The sequence below is a fragment of the Arabidopsis thaliana genome (assembly GCF_000001735.4).
Source record: "Arabidopsis thaliana chromosome 1 sequence".
Classification (NCBI taxonomy): domain Eukaryota; kingdom Viridiplantae; phylum Streptophyta; class Magnoliopsida; order Brassicales; family Brassicaceae; genus Arabidopsis; species Arabidopsis thaliana.
In genome coordinates, this window is record NC_003070.9 from 14,213,731 (window position 1) to 14,239,083 (window position 25,353).

The following is a 25,353-nucleotide window of genomic DNA, read 5'->3' on the forward strand; positions in this document are numbered from 1 at the left end:
GGCGGAAAAGATTGATCTTATGGAAAAAAATTTGAAACGCTAGAGAAAAAGTATGAGAGCTTGAACAAGTATTTATGAGCTTAGCTAAATTTGGTGCTTTTACAACCATCTTCCTTGTACTGTCAATTTTAATTAAGTCAGCCAGTCTTCCGATTTGTGCGATAATAACTCAGCCATCACGTTCTAACAACTCAACAAGGCATCAAATTAATCTACGATAACTCAGCCGTAACGTTAGAATAACTCAGGCATCTCACACAAATAACTCAACCAAACATCAAGTTAATCTACGATAAGTCCGCCTTAACGTTAGAATAACTCAGCCATCACACACGTATAACTCAACCAAACATCAAGTTCATCTAAGATAAGTCTGCCATCACACACGCGTGAAAGAGAGACAGATTATGAATCACACACGCTAATAGAAAATAAAAAGTGAAGATATAACTTAAAGGGATTAAATAACATAGAAGTATTGCAATTCAATAACATGGAGATGTAATTTTGTTATGACCATACAATCACATCCATCTCCATCTTCATCTGATTCAAAACTTGAACTCTGGGTCGATCCATACCCCAGTTTATCCCAATCAATACTAATCACCTTGAATTCATTCTTCTCCTTATAAGCCTTGCTTACCTACTCCTCCACTTTCTGGAACTCCTCCTCCACGTTAAATCCGTCCTTCATCCTTTTCATTTTCCTTAGGAGATTAAGTTTCGCTTCTTTCTCATGCAGTTTGAGATCCAAGATGTGTGCTTCCTCCGTCTACCTTATGTTGCATCTGATGAAAGAGATGATGCCTTTGAAACGTTTCTCCGTTTCAAGCAGCTTTCTGCTGGAACAGCCATCCACACACGGCCTTTTGTTGGAAGCGTCATCCACACATGGCCTCTTGTTGGAACGTGATGCATCTATGATCTCTGAAGAGTTTTGTTGCTCATGGATTAGAGAAAAGACAAGAGAAAAGAGAAGAGTTTTAGTTGCTAAGAATCGACAAGAGAAAAGATGATAAGCAGGTTTTTCAGGTCTGCTTATGTGCTGAAGAGTGTGATTTCACTTCAATTCCCCTAAAACACAAACATGTCGATGCAGTTATAGAGGGTGTCAATCCAGTCCACTGTATTGCTAGCAATCAAGATGTGTACAGAAACAACTAAGTCAAGCCAGATTATAACGATGGTGGGTTTCTACTAATAATCCTAGGTCAGGATTCAAACAAGTAAAAATGAGAACTTTAGAGCCCTACTCAATCACTGGGTCGAGTAGAACCAACTAGTGACAAAATTAAGAAACTTAAATGCAATCAACAGGGGATAAAAATAGGGGATACAAATAACAGGTAAATAAAAGTGCAATCATCAGGGGATACAAATAAATCTAATAGAATTTCTAAGGATGGATCCATTGATAAGGGCAACTCTAGGGTTCATCAAATGGCTAATAGGCGAAAGATAGATACCCATGACGATAGATTCAAAAACCGGGTCAATCCACTGCCGTGATAGAGACCCCCATAACTCTACCACTTCCTAATCTCAACTCTCGTTGATAAAACATTGCAAAGCAGGGTTTAAGAAATAATCTACCAAAGCCAATAGGCAGACAAGCCAATCCCTTGGTCGAGTCTACAAATCTCTGGAATTCGTAGGTCAGACATCCATTTGAACGTCTTTTGGACGCTGGACGTTTATGATCGAATCTCCACATTAGCCGGCGAAAACCGCATAGGGGCCAAGCGAATCCAGAAGGGTATAAATCTAAACACTAACCACCTAACTAACCTAGAGATTACCCTAATCTAATCCATCCTCAAGAACCCTAATCACTACTCATGCAACATTCTCAAGAACACAAACCTATAAATTACTATAATCATACCAAAATGTAGATCTAAACAAGCTAAACAACTTTACTTAAACAATCAAATGCCAAAACAAAATAGATTAAGAGTAATTAAAGTTTCAAGATTCATAAATACAAAGAAAAACTGAAAGATAAACATAGATCTTTTGGACAAACCCCAAATGATCTATTTATACTAAAATGTTGGAAACCCTAGATTCCCTAGAAGACAAGAGACTTGAGGCGGTTTGGGCGAATACTCGATCTTGGGGATCGAGTAAAGAGGGTGCTGCAAAGTTTGCGCCTTTGTGTATATGCTCTGAGTGATCAATTGGTCGAGTAGATGGTTTATCCTCTCCTATCCGTATGCTCAGATGTCTGGTTGAGTGGGGAATGAGGAGGATTCGAAGACGCTTTGATAGCTCAACAAGTCTTGTAGAGATGGTCACCCTTGGTTGAGTAAATGGATCGAGTAGTGGATCGAGTAGGAGGGGCGAGTAGATTAGTCTGCTGCTTTCTTCTGAGGTTGCCTTGATCGAGTAAGAGGGTCAAGTAAACTGGAGCCTCCTTTGTAGCATCCTGGATCGAGTAAAGAGGTCGAGTAGAATGATGCCTCTTCTGTAGCTGCCCGGATTGAGTGAATGAATTGAGTAGAGTCCTTTTAAGCTCTTTTTGCACCTGAAAACATACCAAAACATGCAATGCGAATGCAAGATGATCCTAGATGCCTAAGTATGCAAAACAAGCTAAAATGGTGCAAAATGATATGATACAATGAGCAAATGCAAAGCTAAATCATGATAAACATACACCTAAAATGAGTAAAATACAGTGTTATCAACTCCCCCAAACTTATCTCTTGCTTGCCCTCAAGCAAACAAAAACACTTAAGTTGAAGGAGAGGTTTGAAGGTGGGGATTCAAAAACCGAAGAAATGCATATAGAATAGGTAAGCTCAATGTCCAGGTAGCTAATTCTAAGTTGCAAGATGATAGACCCTTACTTAAAAACGTTAGCCATACTCGTCACAATGCAACCTAACAACTTGCCTTAATCTATTCAAGCATTCACATCAACCAATTCCCTTTAACATTCATTAAGCACGAATAGTGAATCAAGCAATGCAATGGGTATGAACTCACTTGATTTCGGGCTTAAGCTAAGAGATAAAAATGGTCCCTCTAACGGTTTGGTCGAGTAACAGGGGACTCTCAGAGAAAAGATTGAGTTTCAGTAGAATGCTAAAGGTAAAAGCCAACGGACACGTACAAGAACAGACTCCCATCTACCCAATGATATAGTATGATAGCTCAGAAGATGATCCCAGTCCCATAGATGTCCTAACTCTACCCTTTTTGTCATTCTTTCTCTCTATTTGGTTCAAGTTCTAAGGGGTTCTCTTTGAAACGATTTAAGAGTCTAGCGGGTTTGGTTTTATACTTTGATAAACTTAAGGCTTTTCTTCTAATCTTAGCACATAGGGCGTTTTACCCTTTTCTTTGAATCACAAAGCCTAACTTCTTTACATTCCAAACCCTTTACTAGACTTAACACTTTTGTATCCCCCTTAGAACTCTAAACTCTTACTCTTTTTTTTTTTTCTTTTCTTTTCCTTCTCATTCTCACTCTCATTCCCATTCATTCCATACACATTCCCAATCCCAAATACAAGTCTCCACCCAAAAGGTGTGGGCTAGGTCTACATGAAAGACTACTCTTGTCGGCTCATCCTAACACGTTATACCAAGCTCAATCGAAAAAGACCTCACAATCACACACAAATGATCTTTGACTTGAAATAAGGCTAGACTAAGGGTATGGGAAACTGCTTTAAAAATGAGAGACAACTACTTGGATTAACAGAGGGTGATGAAGTGAATAAGATGATCCAAGTATGTATATGGTAGCCATGAGTTCATAAACAATGCATAAACATGATAATTTCAAATTCATTTCAGGTTCTAATAGATAGGGAATGGCATCAGATAAGCGAGTTTCGATCAAAGTAGTATAGTCAAGTTACAAATTCAAAGCAGGGTGCGGTCTTACTTCAGAGATACAATCGGTTATGCAATAGAGAACTAACAACCTTGGCATTGAACTTACTTCATTGAATCAAAACATGCTTATCGGTTTGAAATCATCATTATCCCCTATGCAAATGAGCAATCCTAAACGCAAACACTCTATATACAATCCTAAAATGAAATGCAATCTACATGACACTCTGATTTTGATGAAATCATTTTCTGAAAAATTTTCAAATTTGTATGGTTTTTCTATGCCTTAGATGATGCAAAATTTGAAATAAGAAAAGAGAACACAATGTTCAACATGTCTTGAACCCTCCACCAAACTTAAATTATACAGTCCCTTGTGTAATAAAAATCTGAAAGAGAATTCAAGACTAAAACAAACAACACACAAGAAAAAAAAAAAAAAAACTAATGGTATGTACAATGGCTGAGGTAGTGTTACCTCAGTTGTCAGGTGAAGTAAGAGGAGACGAAATCATCGATACTCTCCTTTAAGTAACTCCGAGGAACGGGTTTGTGCTGAACTTGGATTAGCTGGATGCTCGACCCTTTGCTCGGGTTGTTGATCGAGTGGCTCCTCAAGTGGTGCATTAGAGTGGCTTGCTCCAGCGTTTGATTTCTTTGTTCTTCTTCGCTTTTTCAACTTGCTCCTCTTTTCCTTTTCTCTAGGTTCGTAGGATGATTGCCTTGCTGGTGAAGGTGCAGCATGGTGTTCCCTTGGTTCATATGAAGACTGTCTTGGTGGTGAAGGCAGATCAAAATGCATAGGTTCGTGACGAGTGGATCCGCTTCTCCCAAAAGGCATTTTCTGTGGCATTGCTGTAGTTGAGGAAGAAAAGCTGATCTTGAGTTGGAGATTGTTAAACTTCTTGTTGAGTGCCGCGAGAGCCTTGTCGTGGAACTTACACCAACTTAGGAGGAAACCAAGGCGCTTGTGAATCTCCTTTGAGTCTTTAGTTTGCCTTGGTGCTGAGTACTCCTCAAAGTAAAACTGTTGTGTAGCGTAAGACTCGTCCATAGGTTCTGCCTCATTATCAGAATGATGGATTGGAGCCTCATCATCATTCACTCCTTCCATCGGTACAGCTTCATCACCTGAAGTATAGAGGTTCTCCATTGGTGGGCAGAACTCAATGTTGTCACCATCTCTGATCGAAGTGGAAGCGGGGTTTGGGAGGAGAAAAATAGATTGTCTTGCTGTAGGATGATCGAACCTATACTTATATAGGCCATTTTTCTGCTGTGACCAAAAACTCTTGGAATTGATAAGGTGTTGCATATCAATCCATCTCGGAGGAATCGACTTTGAATGTAGAGGTACATTGCGTGCTCTTAGAATTGGGGTCACAACTCCTCCCACAACCATTCTTCCTGGTTTCTTAAGTCCCTTAGTCCATCCTCTGTAACTCAGCAGGTGCTCGATTAGGAAGAATGAGACGGAAGTGTCTGTCTGATCTCCAGCTAGACCTGTACCGTCTGATGCTAAACCAAGCAGCTCTTGCAGCGCTGTCTCCATCAGCTCTAGTTCTCCATTGACGAAGGTTCCATTCCTTTCTCTTGCAAATAGCGCACTAGCCAAGGACCTATGAAAGTATCTAACCACCAGACTCCTTATCTTGTTGCTCTTGGTCCTAGAGAATGAAAATCCTTGCTTAGACCCTAGTGTGGCCCAGAATGACTGAAGCTTTCTCTTGTCAAAACGATGATTTGTGTCTTTTCCGCTTGGAAATCCATACATCAGCTCGAGGTGCTCTATTGGAAGCCGAAACTCTACGTCATACACACAGAACTCCAAGTATCCCAAACTTCCGTCTGGCCTGATTTCATCGTCCTTTGACTCTCCATATAAGAACAATTCCACGGATGAAAGAAACTGGATTGTCTCTTCCTCATACCCCTCCATTGGCCGAAACATATGAATATTCAGGCTGCACTGCTTAAATATATAGTTTACATCATCATAGATGCCGAGTCTCTCCATGGTCTCGGGATGAGGGTATCGAGTTCCTAAAAACTCATTGCGCTTCAGTAGTTTGTAGTACTCGTTTCGAGTTGCACACTTCTCTGATTCCAAATCATCATTGCCTCCTTTCTCTGTTTGATCATCTTCCTCTGGTGAAGCCATTTCTTCGTCGGAGTCTTCATCTACCAGTTCCAACCTCCTCCCCACGGGCTTCTTTCCTCGAGTGATGTCTGATTTGTTCCTCGAGAATTCCCTTGTAGAGTGCTTACTCGACCTTCGGGATCGAGTATTTCCAGCAGGAGAGCTGAAAGTCTCCTCTTCTTGCATCGCTTCCTCCTCTTGGCTCGATTCACTGTGATCGATCTCGAAACTTGCTTGTTCCCTCCTGCTCGACCCGAAGGGTGACGATTCAGAAGGTCCTCGAGCTGCTGCATGCGAAGAAGGTGTTGGGTACCTCTTCAATGGGGAGAGAGCTTTGTTCCGAATCCTTGACAAAAGCGAGCGCATGTTCATCATTGAGAACAAAAGTGGGGGAAACTCAAAACCAAAATTCAGTAGGTTAGGAGATTGAATGATGGAGGAAACAAATGGATTGCAAAAAGTTTTTGATAAGAAAGGGAAGTGAAGGAGATAAAGAGAGAGTTGTAAGGATTCGAGATGAGGATGCTTTGGTATGAGAGTTGGAGAGATGAGATGGTTGAGTTCGGGAATTGCAATGGGGGGACCAAAGTGATTATGGGGGGGGGGGGGGGTGGGGGGACCAGAAGACAAAGGGACATCAGCGTTTCAATGGAGGCGGGTCACAAGGCGTCGGTGTCTACAAAGAGGGTCTCTTTGGTTTCTTCACTTGATCGAACGGTGAGAAATGCTCCATCTTCAATCACTCGATCAAACGGACCAGAATGAATCGCAAGAAATCACTCGATCAAACGGCGGTGATGCTCCTCTCATTTGGTCATTCAAATCAATGGCTAAAAATACTCCTTCTCATTCTACTCTATCAACGGTTGAGATTTTTCTTGACTTGATTTGAATTTACTCGACCGTTGACTGCCTTAGGGTCTCTAAAACAAACCTGAAACACTTAAACAAAAATATCAAAAATAACAAGAAAAATAGAAAGTTATATACATGGATAGACATGGGACTTCCTCCCAAGTGAGCTTGTTTTAAGTCACTAAGCTTGACTCTTACAGTGCTTAGTCAGAAAAAAGGTTGAAGAGAGGAACAGAGAAGTCCTCATCTTCAGTGGTTGAATTTTCAGTTCCTGAAACATATTCTGCATCCTCTCTTGACATATGGTAGGATGAGTACTCATTTGATTTTTCTTCAAAGTAAGCTTCTTTCTAATCAGCAGAGTATTCTTCTTCTTCTGAACCAGGCGCCTTTGACCAATCCTCAAATTCAAAACTGAGGTAGCCTTTAACCATTTCTTGAAGTTCCAAGATCGCATGGTTCAGTCCTTCCATCTTGTAAGATAGCTCCCCAATGGTATCCTCTTGAGCTTTGTATTCTATCCTGTGTTCCAGAAGTTCTTCAGTAACAGAACCAAGTGTCAAGTGTTCTTCTTCAGTAGAGGGGTTAGTGGGCTGTTTAAGCACTCTTGGAGAATATGTCAGAGTAGGGGTTTCCTCCTCACTCAACAACTTGCTCTCTAGGCTTCTTTCCTCTAAGTGAACTCCTTTCTGATCTTCTGGTGCAAACCATTCTGTTGTGAAATTTTTGTCCCCCTTGATGGCTAGTGCAGTTTCCGTCTTCTCTGGGTCAATACCATTTGAAAACTTTTTAACTCTTTTTTCAAACATCCATAGTTGATTTTTCAGCTTCATCACTCTTGAAGATAATCCTTCTATGACTCTGCTTTGCCATTTAAATTTTTTCTCATCTCATACCAGTCATCTTCTGTAGGATCTTCAGTCTGGGCTAGCCTTTCTGTTGCTCTCTTCTTGTGGTCAAAAGTCCTCTTCAGCTTGCTAAGTTGAGAAGTATAGTTAACTCTTGGTGGGGTTCCAGCTTCTGTTTCTTCATCAACATCCATATCTTGAATTCCTAAACACTGACCTCCTGTTGTTGATTTCTTTGAAGCTTCTCTGATGTCAAACTTCATCTTGATGCCTTTTTCAAGGTTCAGATTAATTTTTCCATTCCTGACATCTATGACTGCTCCAGCTGAAGCTAAGAATGGTCTACCTAGGATCAGGGGATCCTTGCCTTCTTCATCTACGTCCAATACCACAAAATCTGTAGGTATCTCAACATTTCCAATCTTGATAGGCATATTTTCTATTAGACCATGAGGATGTGCAACAGAACCGTCAGCTAAGAGTAAGGCTAAGTTGCAGAACTTGAATTCCATGATCCCTAGCCTTTTAGCTGTAGAGAGAGGCATAAGGCTAACAGATGCTCCTAAATCACAAAGGCACCTATTGAATGTCAATGGTCCTAGAGAGCATGGCAGAGCGAATGAACCGGGAGCGTCAAGCTTTTCTTGGATGACTTTCTTCTTGTATGTTTCCTGAGTGGAGGCACTGCTAATCATCTCTAGATTCTGATCCTTCTTGAGTTTTTCAATTTTGGACATTTTTTCAGAATGTTGAGTGTTCAGCAAAGGTGTGTGCTTTATGGTCCAGATGAATTGCTGGGTGGGGTGGCAGGTGCAACAATTTGAGTTGAATCCCCCCCTTCTTGAATTATACTGTCCTCAGTATTGAGAGTTTGATTACTTGGTGGAGACTCATCTTCTTGGTGGATGGTGATAGCATTAGCAGTAGCATAGTCCTTAGGATTCTGGACTGCTTTTCCTGGTAGTTGCTGAGGATGCTTCAGAGCAGAGATTGATGCAAATTTTCTCTCCACATATTTGATTTTTGAATTCAGAGCTTCGAACTTGACATTTTGATCGTTGTAAGAACAATCGATCATGTTATGTGATTCATCTATCTTCTTTTCAAAAGCCATGGCTCCCGTAGCTTGTCCTTGGATGATCTGTTGAATGAGTTGCTTAATTTCAGGATCTGGAGCTGATGGGGCTTGTTGTTGTTGTTGAGTGAACCCTGGTGGATTCTGCTGTTGGAAACCTCCATTGAACTGTTGTTTAAGGACCTAATCTTGGTTGTACTGAACAAAAGGCTTGGACTGATTCTGTTGAGGTGGATACACTTGATGTTGGGGGTTAGCTACATTAGTGCTTCTGTAGGAGAGGTTCGGGTTGGGATTGTAGTTGTTGTAGCCCTAGTTGAACCCTCCTTGGTTCTGAATGTAGCATAGCTCTTCAGTTTGATCATTCCCCCCTTCTTGCATTTGGAAGTGCTCTTCATCAGTGATGTAGTGTATCTGCTTCTGCTGAGCCAGAAATAGCTTGTCTAACTTTTCATTCAGAGCCTTGATATCTTTGCTCTGTTTATCCTCACTTCCTCCAGTTCCTCTCATTGAGCAATCATAGTCTTCATTGTAGCACCCATCAGATTGTGCTAGATTTTTGACCAACTCCCAGCCTTCTTTTACATCCTTGTTCAGGAAGTTTCCATTGGAGGCGGTGTCAAATAGCATTCTGATCTTTGGTAAGGCTTCTCTGTATAGTATGCTCAATAATGAAGCCTTTTTAAAACCGTGATGGGGGCACTGAGTGGTGTAGCTTTTAAACCTCTCCCAAGCTTTACAGAAAGTTTCATTGTTTTTCTTGTTGAAACCTGAGATCTCGTTCCTCAATCTAGCGCTGCGAGCGTTAGACAAGAACTTGGCAAGAAAAGATTTCTTACAATCGTCCCATGAGGTGATGGAGTCTGGGGGCAGAGTCTTCTCCTAGTGGTGTGCCTTGTCTCCCAAAGAGAAGGGAAATAGCCAGAGCTTAAACATATCTTCAGTGACACCATTGATTTTGGTAAGGCCACAGAGCCTATCAAAGCTGTCAAGATGGTCCAGGGGGTCTTCCATAGGTAAGCCATGAAACTTGTTTCCTTGGATCATTGAGATGAGACCACTCTTGATCTCAAAGTTGTTGTTCTGAACTGGTGGTGGCACTATCCCTTGTCTTTGGTGATGATTCCTTGGAGCATCACCAGCACCAATGTTTCTTGGTTGATCAAAATTAGGTGGGTCTTGAACATCAACTGGTATGTTCTGTTGATTCATAGCAGCTTGTCTGTTCTGATCACAGGCTGCTTTTGCTTTGGTTTCTTGTAACTCACGAGCTATTTTGTCAATTCTATCTCTGAATGGTAATAGGTGCACAGAACCTTTGGATCGAGTTTGCATGCACAAAGATTAGTACCTGTACCACAAAAACGAGCAGACGAAAATATGAGTTAGTAACTTGATAAATGTAAAAGAACTTGATCTTAAAAGTTTATGATATCTTGAATGTAACAATGCAACAATGAATTGACAACGACGCCAAATTGATAAGCTGGTTTTTCAGGTCTACTTATGTGCTGAAGAGTGTGATTTCAGTTCAATTCCCCTAAAACACAAACATGTCGATGCAGTTATAGAAGGTGTCAATCCAGTCCACTGTATTGCTAGCAATCAAGATGTGTACAGAAACAACTAAGTCAAGCCAGATTATAATGATGATGGGTTTCTACTAATAATCCTAGGTCAGGATTCAAACAAGTAAAAATGAGAACTTTAGAGCCCTACTCGATCACTGGATCGAGTAGAACCAACAGGTGACAAAATTAAGAAACCTAAATGCAATCAACAGGGGATACAAATAGGGGATACAAATAACAGGTAAATAAAAGTGTAATCAACAGGGGATATAAATAAATCTAATAGAATTTCTAAGGATGGATCCATTGATAAGGGCAACTCTAGGGTTTATCAAATGGCTAATAGGCGAAAGATAGATACCCATGACGATAGATTCAAAAACTGGGTCAATCCACTGCCGTGACAGAGACCCCCATAACTCTACCACTTCCTAATCTCAGCTCTCGTTGATGAAACATAGCAGAGAAGGGTTTAAGAAACAATCTACCAAAGCCAATAGGCAGACAAGCCAATCCCTTGGTCGAGTCTACAAATCTCTGGAATTCGTAGGTAAGATATCCATTTGAACGTCTTTTGGACGCTGGACGTCTATGATCGAATCTCCACATTAGCCGGCGAAAACCGCATAGGGGCCAAGCGAATCCAGAAGGGTATAAATCTAAACACTAACCACCTAACTAACCTAGAGATTACCCTAATCTAATCCATCCTCAAGAACCCTAATCACTACTCATGCAACATTCTCAAGAACACAAACCAAGAAATTACTAAAATCATACCAAAATATAGATCTAAACAAGCTAAACAACTTTACTTAAACAATGAAATGCAAAAACGAAATAGATTAAGAGTAATTAAAGTTTCAAGATTCATAAACACAAAGAAAAACTGAAAGATAAAACATAGATCTTTTGGACAAACCCCAAAACGATCTATTTATACTAAAATGTTGGAAACCCTAGATTCACTAGAAGACAAGAGACTTGAGGCGCTTTGGGCGAATGCTCGATCTTGGGGATCGAGTAAAGAGGGTGCTGCAAAGTTTGCGCCTTTTTGTCTATGCTCCGAGTGATCAATTGGTCGAGTAGATGCTTTATCCTCTCCTATCCATATGCTCAGATGTCTGGTTGAGTGGGGAATGAGGAGGATCCGAAGACGCTTTGATAGCTCAACAAATCTTGTAGAGATGGTCACCCTTGGTCGAGTAAATGGATCGAGTAGTGGATCGAGTAGGAGGGGCGAGTAGATTAGTCTGCTGCTTTCTTCTGAGGTTGGTCGATCGAGTAAGAGGGTCAAGTAAACTGCAACATCCTTTGTAGCATCCTGGATCGAGTAAAGAGGTCGAGTAGAATGATGCCTCTTCTGTAGCTGCCCAGATTGAGTGAATGGATCGAGTAGAGTCCTTTTAAGCTCCTTTTGCACCTGAAAACATACCAAAACATGCAATGCGAATGCCAGATGATCCTAGATGCCTAAGTATGCAAAACAAGCTAAAATGGTGCAAAATTATATGATACAATGAGCAAATGCAAAGCTAAATCATGATAAACATACACCTAAAATGAGTAAAATACAGTGTTATCAAAAGACAAGAGAGAACCAGTGTATATATAGTCCTCTAACAACGTTTAGGTTCTTGACTATTTAGTTATATTTATAAGGAGGTCAACCGGTGTATTATAGTCCTCTAGTGACGTTTGGGTTCTTTGATTACAGCGAAGTTTGGGTATGACAAGTCAACCACCACGATAGCATAACTCAGCCGTAACATCGAATAATCTACTATATGTCAGTCGTTATGTTAAAATAATTCAGCCATCACACGATTTGTGCGATGACAAGTCAGCCACCACCTTAGAAATAACTCAGTTAAACATCGAATTAAACTACGATAACTCAGCCGTCACGATATCAGAACTCAGCCATAGCACGATTTGAGCGATGATAAGTCAGCCCTTACGTTAGCATAACTCAGCCGTAACACGAATTGAGCGATGATAAGTCAGCCATTACATCGATTTAACCAATAATTAACATAATAGATTCATACAGACATAATTCTGGTTATCAATCCTAAAGTGTCAATATTTACTATAATCACATGCTAAAAATCCCAAAAGACACAGACATATGTTCGAAAAAGCTAATCACGTCTCTAGAAACCGTGCAGGGATCCTTTCCGGTGCTTCATCAAAGATCTCTGCTGCAATCTTCACCCGTAGGGCCTGGATATTTGCATCAGTAATGCCATTAAAAGAAACACCAAGCAATAAACATTCAAGAATCTTTAACGCGTAAACGCCGCAGTCCCCTCTGAGTATTTTGCAGGACCTTTTTCTTGTCCCTCTGCCGGAATGAAAATTGGTCGTAATGCGGGATACGGACTTCAGAAGAAATCAGTTCGTTCATCATCTATGGGATCATCCTCGTGAACGGCCTACAAGCTTCCAGCATTTTTTAATCGCTTTCTTCTGTATGCTCTCCGACGATGCAATCATAGCAATCGAAGTGAGACGTAAGCAAGTTCACGTGAAGGGTCATCCAATGATTACCTCCGGTTTGGTGGATAATATACAAGTGATCCACATCTGTTATCCACTTCATCTGTGTCGGGACTTCTCCTCCCGTTGATAAGTGTGTATTTTGCATGTTTTGAGCATCCATTTGTCATCACTTTAGCATCATATCATCACTGTTTTATACCATTTCTCATCATTTGTCATCACTTTGCATGTTTAAGATAGTTTTGCATGCATGTTGCATATTTGTGTTGTTTTCATGTGATCCAGAGCTGTTGACGAGCTAATTGGAAGAAGCGGACCTGATCATGCAAAACCACTCGACCCCCAGGTCGAGTAGACGATTCACAACCTCAGCAGACCACTCGACCCCCTGGTCGAGTAGAAGACACCACCACTTCACCTCACCACTCGACCCCGAGGTCGAGTGTCTACATCCCCACCACCTGACCCCGAGGTCGAGTGTCGACTACATACTCGATGGCAAGCTTCAGAGCCTTCTTCATTCCGCACTCAACCAGACACTCGAGCACAAGGAAGAAAAGAAGACCCCAACTATTCACTCGACCTCCCACTCGACCACCTGGGTCGAGTACAGTTCTTAATCCGTCCCAATACTGCGTCGTTTTAAGTATTAGAGTTTCGGAATATTTGGCTATAAGTAGCATGTACTTCACATTTTCGCAAACAAGTTTTTATCTAGCTTTATTCCGCAGACACTGTGTTCTAGATCTTTGTAATCCGGATTTCTCTTTATCTATTCAGTATTCAGTATTCAGTATTTGTTCTTGATTTCGTTTACTGTTATTCATCCTGTTATCATCCTGCTGTTACACTGTTGTTATCATGTTTTCATCCTGTTCAACGTTTATGCTTTCTGCTATGATGTCTGAGTAGCGAATAGGTTTCTGAGGATGGGTTAGAGTAGTGTAGAATTGTCACTATGCTAGGTGGTTGAGTATTGATTGATAGATCCCTTCTGGATTAGTTGTTTTTAATGCCTATTGCTTTCTGATCAATTGGAATTTGAGCCCAGATATTTCCGCGCCCAAAAGGTGTTCGATGAAATGTCTGAACCACTAATTCTAGAGATTCGTGGCCCTGTACCAAGGAATCGGTTGCAGAGAGCGTTTTGGCTTTAACTTGTTGATTCGTAATGCCTGTTAGGTTAGCTCTCGTCAATGGTGATTGAGTCTGGGACTAGGTTAACTTGAGGGTCTCTGTTGCGGTGGCACTTAGATTTGGTTAATGAACTTGTTGTCTAGAGATAATTTATTAAGCATGTCAATCACCTATAAACTAAGGAAACAAAACTACTCAATTACCCCATCCTCGGGAATTCTTTATCTGATTGAATTCTTTGTTTAGTCTACTGTTGTTTACTGCATCTTATCATCTGATGCTTAATTTCTGCAATTCTTTCTTGTTACTCGACCTCATACTCAACCACCCAGTTGTCTGGCAACAAACTGTACAGTCGAGTATCTATGTTATACTTTGTGTTTGTTACTCGACCTGTCACTCGACCTCACTCAGTGCTCTGCAAAGAGCTATGTTGGTCGCGTGTTTTACTGTTTCTGTTTGAATTTCTGTTTTCTGCATGTTCACTTAGGACTGCTAGAACACACCAAAACCTGTTATTGCTTGGCTTGACTTAGTGACTTTTGATCACATCTTGATTGTTAGCATCACCCACATTTGGATTGACAACCTTTAGTACTACAACGACATGATAGTGTTTTAGGATTTATTGATCTTAAAAACCTATTATCAATTTGGCGCCGTTGCCGATTGGGTGTTTGTTTGTTACTTTTAAGATTTCAGACTTGCTTAGATCAAGTTCTTTTTCAATTTTCAATTTGGTTGCTAACTGTGTGTTTTTCTTGTTGTCTTCTTGATCCAGGTACACCTCTGCTGTATGCGAACTCGATCAACAGACAATCAGAACCTCCTTTTCAACGACAACATTGACCGCATAGCTCGTGAACTCATAGAAAGGAGAAACACAGTCAACCTTGTACCCCAGCAACCACTCGATATGGCTGACGAACAGAATCAATCAAATGGCCCTGCCAACATTGGTGCTGGAGATGCACCACGTGATCACCGTCAGAGGAAAGGAATTGCATCTCCTGCTATCCATAACAACAACTTCGAGATTAAGAGTGGTCTCATCTCGATGATTTAGGGAAACAAATTCCATGGTCTGCCAATGGAGGATCCACTCGACCACCTTGATGAATTCGATAACCTAACAAAGATCAATGGTGTCAGTGAAGACGGATTCAAGCTCCGTTTGTTTCCATTCTCCTTGGGCGACAAAACGCACATCTGGGAGAAGAATCTGCCCCATGATTCAATCACCACCTGGGATGATTGCAAGAAGGCTTTTCTAACAAAGTTCTTCTCCAACGCCATAACTGCAAGACTCAAAAATGAGATTTATGGTTTCTCACAGAAGACTGGTGAAAGCTTCTGTGAAGCATGGGAGCGTTTCAAGCCTCTCTGCTCATGCCCTCATCATGGCTTTACTAAAGCCTCTCTGCTCAACACTCTTTACAGAGGAGTCCTACCACGCATCAGAATGCTTCTGGATACCGCCAGCAATGGAAATTTCCAGAACAAAGATGTTGAAGAAGGCTGAGAATTGGTTGAGAACCTTGCTCAATCAGATGGTAATTACAAACGAGGACTGCGATAGGACCGTCAGAGGCACAACTGACTCTGTTGATAAACACAAGAAGGAGATCAAAGCACTGAATGACAAGCTAGACAGGATACTTCTTAGCCAGAAGAAGCATGTGCACTTCCTTGTTGATGACGAGCAGTTTCAAGTCCAAGATGGGGAGGGTAACCAGTTGGTAGAAGTCAGCTACATCAACAACAACCAGGGTGAGTACAAAGGATACAACAACTTCAAAACCAACAACCCCAACCTCTCCTACCGCAGCACCAACGATGCTAATCCTCATGATCAGGTGTATCCTCCACATCAACAACAAGGTCAGAACAAACCTTTTGTTCCCTATAACCAAGGTTTCGTTCCTAAGCAACAATTCCAGGAGAACTACCAGCCGCCACAACCACCTAGGTTCGCACCTCAGCAAAACCAAGGTCCTGCTGCTCCTGATGCTGACATGAAACAAATGCTACAACAGCTGCTTCACGGGCAAGCCTCTAGCTCCATGGAGATGGCAAAGAAGATATCTGAGTTACATAACAAGCTGGACTGTAGCTACAATGATCTCAATGTCAAGGTGGAAACACTGAATACCAAAGTACGATACTTAGAGGGACATTCTGCATCCTCTTCAGCTCCAAAACAGATAAGCCAACTACAAGGCAAAGCAGTTCAGAATGCAAAAGAATATGCTCACGCTATCACCCTGCGTAGTGGAAGAGCACTGCCAACTAGGGAGGAACCAAAGACAATCACTGAGGACAGTGAAGATCAAGATGGGGAGGATTTAAGTCTCGGTAAAGATCAAGCTGAAAAATCACTCGAGCATCCACTCGAGCAACCACTCGGGCTGCCACTCGACCACGTTACTCGACCAACAACTCGACCAATCTTCCCAGCGGCATCACCAACTGCTCCAAAACCAGTTGCTGTCAAGAACAAAGAAAAGGTCTTTGTTCCTCCTCCTTACAAACCACAACTTCCATTTCCTGGCCGTCACAAGAAAGCGTTGGCAGATAAGTTTAGGGCTATGTTTGCCAAGAATATTAAGGAGGTTGAGTTGCGGATACCTCTTGTTGACGCTCTAGCACCAATCCCAGACTCTCACAGGTTTCTGAAAGACTTGATCGTGGAGAGAATTCAAGAAGTGCAAGGGATGGTGGTATTGAGTCATGAATGCAGTGCTATCATAGAGAAGAAGATCATTCCTAAGAAGCTTAGTGATCCTGGTTCATTCACTCTACCATGCTCTTTAGGTCCATTGGCTTTCAACAGATGCCAATGTGATTTAGGAGCATCAGTCAGTCTCTTGCCGCTCTCTATCGCCAAAAGATTGGGGTTCACTCAATACAAATCCTGCAATATATCTCTCATCCTAGCTGACAGGTCAGTAAGGATCCCTCATGGTTTGCTCAAAAACCTACCAATCAGGATCGAAGCTGTGGAGATACCAACTGACTTTGTAGTCCTGGAGATGGATGAAGAACCCAAGGACCCTTTGATTCTAGGGAGACCTTTCTTAGCAACTGCAGGAGCTATGATTGATGTCAAGAAAGGGAAGATTGATCTAATCCTTGGCAAAGACTTTAGGATGACCTTTGATGTCAAAGACGCGATGAAGAAGCCTACCATAGAAGGGCAACTCTTTTGGATCGAAGAAATGGATCAGTTAGCTGATGAGTTACTGGAAGAGCTGGCAGAAGAAGATCATCTTAACAGTGCTTTAACCAAAAGTGGTGAAGATGGGTTTCTGCATTTGGAAACATAGGGATACCAGAAGCTGTTAGACTCCCATAAAGCGATGGAAGAATCAGAACCCTTTGAGGAATTTAATGGACCAGCAACGGAGGTAATGGTAATGAGCGAAGAAGGGTCAACACGAGTTCAACCTGCACACTCGAGCACATACTCGACCAGCTACTCGATCTTGTCTGCCAACGAATTTGGGGAGCCGATCATCCCAACTTCAGATGACTGGTCTGAACTGAAGGCACCGAAGGTTGATCTGAAACCACTTCCTAAAGGTCTAAGGTACGCATTCCTTGGTCCAAACTCTACTTACCCTATGATCATTAATGCTTAGTTAAATGATGATGAAGTGAACCTGCTATTATCTGAGCTTAGAAAGTATAGGAGAGCAATTGGTTATTCATTATCCAACATTAAAGGAATTTCACCTAGTTTATGCAACCATAGGATCCACCTTGAAAATGAATCCTATTTTAGCATTGAACCATAGAGGAGGTTAAATTCCAATTTGAAAGAAGTAGTGAAAAAAGAAATTTTGAAACTACTTGATGCTGGTGTCATCTACCCTATCTCTGATAGTACTTGGGTTTCTCCAGTGCATTGCATCCCTTGCATCCCTAAAAAGGGTGGAATGACTGTTGTCAAAAATGAAAAGGATGAATTGATCCCTATTAGAACTATAACTGGTCATAGAATGTGCATTGATTATAGGAAGTTAAATGCTACATATAGGAAAGATCATTTTCCTTTACCATTCATCGACCAAATGCTTGAACGTTTAGCTAATCATCCATACTATTGCTTTCTTGATGGATATAGTGGTTTCTTTCAAATACCAATTCACCCTAATGATCAAGAAAAAACCACTTTCACATGTCCATATGGAACTTTTGCTTATAAGAGAATACCATTTAGTTTATGCAATGCTCTTGCAACATTTCAGAGGTGTATGACCTCTATATTTTCAGATTTAATCGAGGAGATGGTGGAGGTTTTCATGGACGATTTTTCGGTCTATGGCCCCTCTTTCTCCTCATGTTTGTTGAATCTTTGCAGGGTATTGACCAGGTGCGAAGAGACAAATCTTGTTCTCAATTGGGAAAAGTGTCATGTCATGGTGAATGAAGGCATAGTGTTGGGTCACAAGATATCAGAGAAGGGTATAGAGGTTGACAAAGGAAAAATTGAAGTGATGATGCAGTTGCAGCCACCAAAAACGGTGAAGGACATCAGAAGTTTCCTTGGTCATGCAGGGTTCTACAGAAGATTTATTAAAGACTTCTCCAAGATAGCCAGGCCGTTAACCAGACTATTGTGCAAGGAAACCGAATTTGAATTCGATGAGGACTGCCTCAAATCCTTTCACACCATCAAGGGTGCTTTGGTATTTGCTCCTGTTGTTCAAGCGCCTAATCGGGACTATCCATTTGAGATCATGTGTGAAGCTTCAGATTACACAGTAGGAGCTGTTTTAGGCCAGAAAATAGAGAACAAGCTTCATGTCATATATTACGCCAGTTGAACGTTAGACGAGGCTCAAGGAAGATATGCAACAACTGAGAAGGAGCTTCTAGCTATTGTATTCGCATTTGAGAAGTTCAGAAGCTATTTGGTTGGATCAAAGGTCACTGTCTATACAGACCATGCAGCTCAAAGGCATCTGTATGCCAAGAAAGATACTAAACCAAGACTGTTGAGATGGATACTTTTATTGCAAGGGTTTGACATGGAGATAGTAGATTTATATGTCTATAATTTGCATGATTTAGGCATTCATTCTTCACCACTTTGTCATTGTTTCATCCACATTTCATCCCATTAGGAGTCGTTTTAGTGTGTTTTACATACTTAGGACGATTTTTCATTAGGATTGCATGTGCATGGCATATTTGGTTGTTTTCAGGTACTTTGGATGCTTTTGGAGTTCAAACAGAGGAAAAACAGAACATGAAGTCAGAATGCCCAATGACGCCTTCAGCAAAAGTACTCTCTCGCAGCCTCAGAGCCCTGCCAGGGCAAATCACTCTATCGCAACCCCGGAGAAGCAAGCAGCTCAGTTTCACTCAATCGCGAAGCTGGAGGAATCACCCCATCAGAACCACTCGATCACCACTCTATCACCAGGAAGCCTATCTGCTCATTCTGCACTCAACCAGACAAGCTTAGAACAAAGAAGAGAAGAGAAGCCGAAGAAACCACTGGATCACACCCTCATGACATCCACTCGATCGCACTCGATCACAAGGTCGCTGGACCATTAAATCTCGACTTCACTGCATTTCACTCGATCGCAAGACGGAGCCCCTGAAGCCCAGTTTGATCAATGACATATTCGGTCGCAGGATCATGACGTAAAGATTCGCTATATATTTAGTTTCCTTATTTGTTTTATTTCTCGCTTATATAAACTGCCTCTTAGGGTTTTCCCTAGGGCGTCGGCTATTATCCGCTATTATCCGTTTTTATCTCGTTTTTACATTTTCACAACTTTGATAGCCGCAGTGTTTCTCCTGCGACTTTGTAGTTTCGTTTTCAAGTATTTGATATTTAGTTTTCGTTTAAGTCTTTCGTCATTTCTGTTATCATGTTTTCAGTTGTTGCTTTGTTATTGTCTTTGATTATGTCTGAGTAGTGAACTGTATTTCTGAGGATGGGATAGAATAGTTGTGGTTTACTTGGTCGTTTTAGGTGGTTGAGTTTAGAATTCTAGAATCCCTTCTGGATTAGTTGCGCTTATTGCTTATTTCACTGGCTAATGTGGAGTATGAGTCTAGACGTCCAGCGCTCAGAAGGCGTTTAATGGGCGTTGGATCCTATTAATTCTAGAGATATCTGACTCTACCCCAAGGGATTCGCTGTAGAGAGGGTATTGACTTTAACATGTTGATTCGATAATGCCTGCTTAGTTAGAGATCGCTTAAGGGATTTAGGTCAGTGTCTAGCTTTGCTTGAGGATTTCTATCACGGGAGTGAATTAATCTGTTGTTGAACTTGTTGTCTAGGGATAGCTTCTGTGAAGTTTTGTCAACCGCCTGAATAGATTAAGGAGACCACACTATTCGATTACCCCATCCTTAGGAATAGTTTATCCATTCGATTGCCTGTTATCATTTCTGCTTTGTTATTCACCTCCCTGCTATTGTCATTTCTTCCTTTAGTTTCATTTCATTTCTGTCATTGCATACTAGGACTGTTAGAACCAACCAACTTTCTGCTTGGCTTGACTTAGAGCTTTCTGATCATATCTCATCTGTTTGCATCACACCGGATTGGATTGACATCCTAAAATACTACAACGACAAGATAGTGTTTTAGGGATTAATTGAGTAAAAATCCTACTATCAATTTGGCGCCGTTGCCAGTTTGGTGTTTGTTTGCTATATTTGAGATCATTAGAAACGTTAAGATCAAGTTCGTTTTTGTTACTCAAGTTACTAACATTGTGCCTTTTCTGTCTTTGTGTTTCAGGTACCTTGCAACCTTCTTTCCGGACGCATCTTTGATTCGTCTGTTATAGCCCCGCTGCTATCTGTTGCATGCATACATGGTCACAAGGAAATCATAACCTCCTATTCAACGATAACGTCGACCGTATTGCTCGCCAACTAAGAGAACAGACAGAAACCGACACAATGGGTGACGTTGTAGATGAGCAAGAGCAACCTACCAACATTGGTGCTGGTGACTTCCCTCACAACCACAACCAGCGTCATGGAATTGTTCCACCTCCAGTACAGAACAACAACTTTGAGATCAAAAGCGGTCTCATTGCAATGGTTCAGGGGAACAAGTTTCATGGCCTGCCAATGGAGGATCCGTTAGATCATCTTGACGAATTCGAAAGGCTCTGTGGCCTTACTAAAATCAATGGAGTTAGTGAAGATGGTTTTAAGCTTCGCTTGTTTCCATTTTCACTTGGAGATAAAGCCCATCTGTGGGAAAAGACGCTACCCCAGGGATCAATCACGACCTGGGATGACTGCAAAAAGGCTTTCTTGGCAAAATTCTTCTCCAACTCCAGAACTGCAAGACTCCGGAACGAGATATCCGGATTCACTCAGAAGCAAAATGAAAGCTTTTGTGAAGCTTGGGAGCGCTTTAAGGGTTATCAAACCAAATACCCTCATCACGGATTTAAGGAAGTTTCTCTTCTTAACACACTTTACAGAGGCGTCCTGCCTAAGATACGTATGCTCCTTTATACCGCTTCAAATGGGAATTTTCTGAAGAAGGATGTTGAAGAAGGATGGGAGCTAGTTGAAAACTTTGCTCAATCGGATGGCAATTACAATGAAGACTATGATAGAAGCATCTGCACGAGTTTTGACACTGATGACAAGCACCACAGAGAGATGAAAGCTCTCAATGACAAACTAGACAAAATCATCCAAATGCAACAGAAACATGTTCACTTCATCTCTGAAGATGAACCATTCCAAGTACAAGAGGGGGAGAACGATCAGTGTGCTGAAATCAGATATGTTCATAATCAAGGTGGCTACAACAAGGGGTACAATAACTACAGACCCAACCCAAAATTATCATACAGAAGCACCAATGTCGCCAACCCTCAGGACCAAGTCTACCCTCAGCAGCAGCAGCAACAGAACCAATCCAAACCGTTTGTTCCTTACAACCAAAGCCAAGGGTTCGTTCCAAAGCAGCAGATTCAAGGAGGATATCAACAACAGCAACCACCATCTGGTTTCACACCACATCAACAACAACCCAATCGAAGAGCCCATACTCACCAGTCAACCCACTCGACCACAAGCTCCCCCAGCTACTCCCTTTGTTGAAAAACCGGAAGCTGCAAAGACCAAAGACACAGTCTTCGTGCCACCGCCTTACAAACCTCTACTTCCATTCCCTGGTCGTTTCAAGAAAGTTCTGGTTGCAAAATACAGAGCCCTCCTGGAAAAACACATAAAAGATATCCCTTTAGTGGACTGTCTCGCGCTAATACCTGATGAGCACAAGTACGTGAAAAACCTGATTACAGAAAGGATCAAAGAAGTCCAAGGAATGGTGGTGTTAAGTCATGAGTGCAGAGCAATCACTCAGAAGAAGATTGTTCAACAAAAGTTGGAAGATCCAGGATCTTTTACTCTACCATGCTCCATTAGGCAATTGACTTTCAACAATTGTCTATGTGATCTAGGAGCCTCAGTCAGCTTAATGCCACTCTCTGTTGTAAAGAAGCTGGGATTCGTTCAATACAAGCCTTGTGATCTAACCTTGATTCTTGCTGATAGGACTTCAAAGAGACCTTTTGGCCTTTTAGAGGATGTGTCAGTAATAATTAATGGAGTAGAGGTGCCTACTGCTTTTGTTGTGCTTGAGATGAATGAAGAATCTAAGGATCCTCTGATCTTAGGAAGACCTTTCTTGGCTTCAGTTGGAGCAGTAATAGATGTTAAGGAAGGAAATATTAATCTTAATCTGGGAGAGGATGTCAAAATGAAGTTTGACATCAGGGACGCTACGAAGAAGCCAACAATAGAAGGACAAACCTTCTTAGTTGAGGAAATGGATCAGCTAGGTAATGAACTGCTAGAGGAGATTGTTCACAGAGATCACCTTCAAACTACTTTAACCAAAAGTAGTGAAGCTAGATTTCTCTCCAGTGAGACCTTGAGCAATGAGATGTCATTAGACTAACACAACGAAGTACCAGGATTAAAGATCTTTAAAGGTGTCATTGCGTCAGAAACAGAGGATGTTACATTGAACGAGGAAGGCTCAACTGATACTCGACTAGAATGCTCAACCAAACAGCTAAAGTCAAGCGTGAGGGCATCAAATGATTGGTTAGAACTCAAGGAGAGGCAAAATGGCACGACAGGGCTATAAGAGAGCTAACACACACTGTGAAAGAGCCGAAGGATCAAGTCAAAGAGCTCCATGGGAAAGCCAACCAAGCTCCACTCGACATCAAGGACGTCCCAAATGATGAAGTTAGTCCTATGGTTAGAAAAGAAGGATGTGAATTCACATCAAAACAGTCTAGAAAAGACGACTATCCAGATGATGAAAAAGGAGCTTACCAAGAAAGGGTCATTGAGTACTCAATTACAGACTTGTCACTGAATTTGATGTTGTATCTACTAAGGAAGGAGAGGAGACGTCAATTCTACTCTATCACCCTCCTTGAGCCTAATGAGTGTGAGGAGTCAAGCTAGAGACTTAAAACAAGCTCACTTGGAAGGAAGTCCCATGCCTATCCTTGTATATAGTTTTTATTTTTGTTACTTTTGATTTGTTTTGGTTTTGTTTTTGATTCTCAGGAAATGAATAACAGCTGGAGCAACAACAGGGATGCAACCAAGTGTTCAAATAAAAAATTTCAAATTTTTGATGAATCACTCTATCGCAAGACGAGAGTAAAAGCTCGAGTGTGCGATCTAGTGGTTTTGGGACAACATCTTTGTCAACGACAATGTCATACCACTCGATCGCAACATGGCAATGGTGTGATCAAGTGGTCTCCTAGTGGAATTGCCCAAACCACTCAATCTCAAAGAGAAGTGAAAACGCCCGACATGACTTCAATGACAACCCGCCTGAAGACATGTCATCCAGCCACCATGACATTGCTCCGCCAAGGCAATTCACCTATAAACATAGGGACAACACCGTTCTGCAAGTTCCCCGTCTCATGAGCCTATGGAAACAAGAGGAGGAAGAGTGTTAGAACTGTACATTCATCAAGCAAAGGCTGGATAATATCGGGCTAGAGAACACATGAACGTCGTGCTGCACAACCTGCTGGGGTTGCGATCGAGCACAATGACGAGGAGATGGCGGAGCCACATCAAGAACCGGTCATGCCTGCTGAGTACACTCAAGCAGATATGGATGACTACATCTCCAGGACATTCTACTGAGTAACACATCAAAACCCTTTGTAAATACCGCTTTTGTTTTTGTTTCTGTGTTTATCTTGAATTCTTTCACAAATTTTGATTACACAAGGGACTGTGTAATTTAAGTTTGGGGGAGGGTTCAAGACGTATTTGACTTGTTTTTTGTGAATATCATTTGAGTCTGCATATCATCTAAGTCATAGAAAAAAACAAAAAAAATTTGAAATTTTTTGAAAATGAATTCCTCAAAAACAGAATGATCATTTAGTTGCATTACATTTAGAATCGAGTCTAGAGTTTTTCATATAGGATTGTTGCCTATGCATAGGGGATAATGAGGAAATAGCCTTGTAAGCATGATGATTCACTAAAATGAGTTATTAGTTCTCTGAGGCATTTGAATGACTTTGAAGTAAAACCGCACCATGTTCTATAGAAACCACTCGATGCATGTCATGACACCTTTCCCTGTCAATTTGAACTTGAATCTGACTTATAATTATCATGTTTGCATCGTTTTTGAACTCGTGGATAGAATACATATTTGGATTTTCTTTCACTTATTCACCACTCTTGTTAATCCAAGTAGCTGCTTCTATTATTAGAGTAGTTCCCCCACCCTTAACCAACCCTTCTTTCAAGCCATGTTATTTTGTGAGAGCATGTGAGGCCTATTTTCAGGATTGAGCTTGGTAGAACGTGTTAGGTTTGAGTCGACAAGAGTAGTATCTCATGTAGTTCCAATCCGCATTTTCGGACTTGGTAGGACTAGGTGGGAACTTATTTGGGGATTGAGATTGAGTGTGAAAAGAAAAAGAAAGAAAAAAAATGGGTTAGAGTCTTTAGGAGAAGGAAGCTGAAAATCATATTGTGGTCTAGTGAATGTATGGGAAGCATAGAATTGTTAAGATATGCTCTAAAAAATAGATGGCAACAAAAACAGAAAAAGAAAAATAAATAAATGATAAGAGCCATAAGAGTTCAAGAAAAACCCAATTCACTAGACTAGACTCATAGAGTTTAAGAAAAGCTTCTCCTTAAGAACAAGAGCCAAAGAAAAGAAAAGGAAACATTGATCCAAGAAAAAATCGAAATATGCCTTTAGTGCAAAAGGGTAGACTTAGGATCATCATTGGGTTTAGAGATAGGACCATCTACTTGTTATTCACGGTTTATGTCATTGGGTAGATGGGGTGC

The 25,353-nt window shown here is 41.2% G+C and overlaps 3 pseudogenes across 3 annotated transcripts; 2 read left to right on the top strand and 1 right to left on the bottom strand.

The window, feature by feature from the left end:
* Window positions 1-4,366: 4,366 nt before the first annotated feature.
* AT1G37340 lies at window positions 4,367-9,982 on the bottom strand (annotated as a pseudogene; the record flags this gene model as incomplete). Its single annotated transcript has 1 exon — window positions 4,367-9,982.
* A 3,091-nt stretch (window positions 9,983-13,073) lies between these two features.
* Window positions 13,074-19,034, top strand: AT1G37405 (annotated as a pseudogene; the record flags this gene model as incomplete). Its single annotated transcript has 1 exon — window positions 13,074-19,034.
* Window positions 19,035-20,826: 1,792 nt separating this feature from the next.
* Window positions 20,827-23,439, top strand: AT1G37471 (annotated as a pseudogene; the record flags this gene model as incomplete). The annotated part of the gene is made up of 1 exon: window positions 20,827-23,439.
* Window positions 23,440-25,353: the final 1,914 nt, after the last annotated feature.